The 2510-nt window shown below is 43.3% G+C and overlaps 1 pseudogene; it reads right to left on the bottom strand.

Annotated features, from left to right (window-relative positions):
- Positions 1-243: 243 nt before the first annotated feature.
- LOC121035745 (ADP-ribosylation factor 1-like) lies at positions 244-777 on the bottom strand (annotated as a pseudogene).
- Between the last annotated feature and the right edge of the window lie 1733 nt (positions 778-2510).

Genomic DNA, 2510 nt, shown 5'->3' with positions numbered 1-2510 from the left:
TAAAAAAACAAACAAAAACAAAACACCAAAAAAGCAAGCTGAGTAATATTGCATAGGAGTACCAGAAAACTGCCTAGTTGGTAACAATAATTATTTACAGTCAATAAAACCCGGCTGCAGGCTGCGCTTGCACATCTGCAGCAGGGTGCGGCGCACTGACCCACCAGGGACACCGTTTCCGCGCTCACACCACTGCAGGGTGGAAGGAATTAAAGCAGCCAAAGGGAAGAGGAGGAGCGTGGCTCACTTCCGGTTCCGGAGCCAATTGGACAGCCAGTCTGGTCCCTCATAGAGCCCGTGGGTGCGGGTGGCACAGGTGGCCCGCACGTAGCAGTTCCTGTGGTGCACACCCAGCTTGTCTGTCATCTTGGCCACTTTCACGGTGTTGGGGAGGTCCTGCTTGTTGGCAAATGCCAGCGGGATTGCGTCCCTGAGCTCGCCCTTCACCAGCATCCCCATGAGCAACTCACGGGCAGGGTTCACGAGCCCTCTGTTGATGCCGCCTGCCCCCAAAGACGAGAGCTGGCGTGCTCTGGAAGTCGTGGCGCCACAGAGTCTGGATCTTGTCCTGGCGCACGTTTCCCCACACGGTGAAACCGATGTTCTTCTCCATGGTTTCCACACTTAAGCGTATGGTGGGGATGGTGGTGACGATCCCACCCAGCTTCAGAGTGGACAGCATGGTGGGCTTCCTGTAGCATCCAGGCCCACCATGAAAACGCACATTTCCTTTTTGCCAGAAAGGCCCTTGAAGAGGTTAGTGAAGATATTCTCCATGCTGTAGACGGGCGGGACCGACCCTGGCCAAGTGAGGCTGCTTCTCCAAGCAGGGCATTGATTTCGCTCCCACTAACATTTTACAGTTTTTAATCTCATGGATCTTGTTTCTGTTCTAGCGTCCTATCCAGTATATCCGAGTACATTTAGTCATAATATCGCTATAGGTTCCTCCAGATGGTGAACACTTTCTCAATCCTTCCTTGTTTTGATAACCCTAACCGTTTTGAGGAACACTGGCCACGTATTTGGTAAACTCTTCAGTTTAGTTTTGTCTGATGTGTTTCTCCTGGCCAGACTGGGGTTATAGTTTTGTGGGATAAAGATTACAGAGGTAAAGCGCTGTTTTCGTCATGTCATATCAAGAATACATACAGTCAATGTAATATTTCACTGTTGATCTTTTATCACTTGACTAAAGGAGTGTTTAAACGTCAGCTTTCTCCAGGGTCAAGTTATTTTTTTTTTAGTCTCAGCTTTCCTGCTCTTTAGAAGTAGGTTGCTGTGTACATCACACACTTAAGGGGTGGGGACTTCAAGTTGTCCAAGTAATTGTGTTGGCAAAGAAATGGAGAGCTTGATATGCAGAGGCATCGTATAACTAATAAACAATCTCCAATAGACCAAGCCAGCACTAACCTCCCAAGGGAATATTCTCCAATTTCCTCTTAAATGTGACCTGGGCATATCGACACAAGGGAAGATTCCCCAGAGGCAGAGCTAGAATGCACATTAGACCATGAATAACAGAGTTGTTTCTAAAGTGCTGTGTCCTACCCAGTGACATTTGATAAATGCTTTGGCTAAGGCTGACCATGTTTCTTCTTACTTTTTCCAAATGAATTTTTATTGCAGTGTTCCTATTCTTAATCCATATTTCAACATGGTGTGTATAAACATATTATTTGTCTCTTAGTTGTCTAAACTAAATGTCCATATTGAAACTTGCTGAACATTATTCATTCTTCATGGTTATTTAGTTACTATGTTAATTTAAGATTTTCTTGCTGGAGAAAAGGAGTCTGTACCATGAATGAGAAGTGAGTGCGTGGATATTCGGATAGCCACAGAAATAAATTAACAACAACAAAAAGGTCCCTTTATGTCCTTTCATGGTAACAAATCTTGATTTTTAAATTTTATACTGAGTCTATCATTATCTACAGAAAAGGATAACATTTCCTTCGCTCCCCAGCATGTAGATATGGTCGTAGGACTAAATTCTCTCTGATAAGATGGAAGTTCAAAAATATTTTTTATATGTATTCAATTTCAGGGTTTTCCCATTAATTAAATGGGACTTGCCTGTCACCCTTGACTTCCCTGCCTTCTTTCTGTATGGAACAAGGATGTTTTGCAGAACTGTTTTCATTTATGTGGATGAGGGCAACGTGTGTGGAATGGTGAAACAACAACAACAAATTAATAGAATTTAGTTTAGAACAGAATTTAGACAATACTATAGAATAGGATCTCCACTGAATGGAGATTGTAAGTGAGAAAAAGAAACATTTGTCTTTTATAAGCAATAGATTTTTTTGGAACACTGTCTCATATAACCAAATTTTACATTAATTAATACAACTGAAAATCACTTCAAAAGTGCATGTGACAGGGTGCCTCCGTGGCTCACTCAGTTAAGTGTTGACTCTTGGTTTCGGCTCAGGTCATGATCTCATGATTTTGTGGGTTTGAGCCCCATGTGAGGCTCTGCACTGGCAGTGCTGAGTCGG

The sequence above is a fragment of the Herpailurus yagouaroundi genome, unplaced genomic scaffold (genome assembly GCF_014898765.1).
Source record: "Herpailurus yagouaroundi ecotype Mexico unplaced genomic scaffold, PumYag 162, whole genome shotgun sequence".
Lineage (NCBI taxonomy): Eukaryota > Metazoa > Chordata > Mammalia > Carnivora > Felidae > Herpailurus > Herpailurus yagouaroundi.
This window is presented reverse-complemented; position numbering and strand designations above follow the sequence as displayed.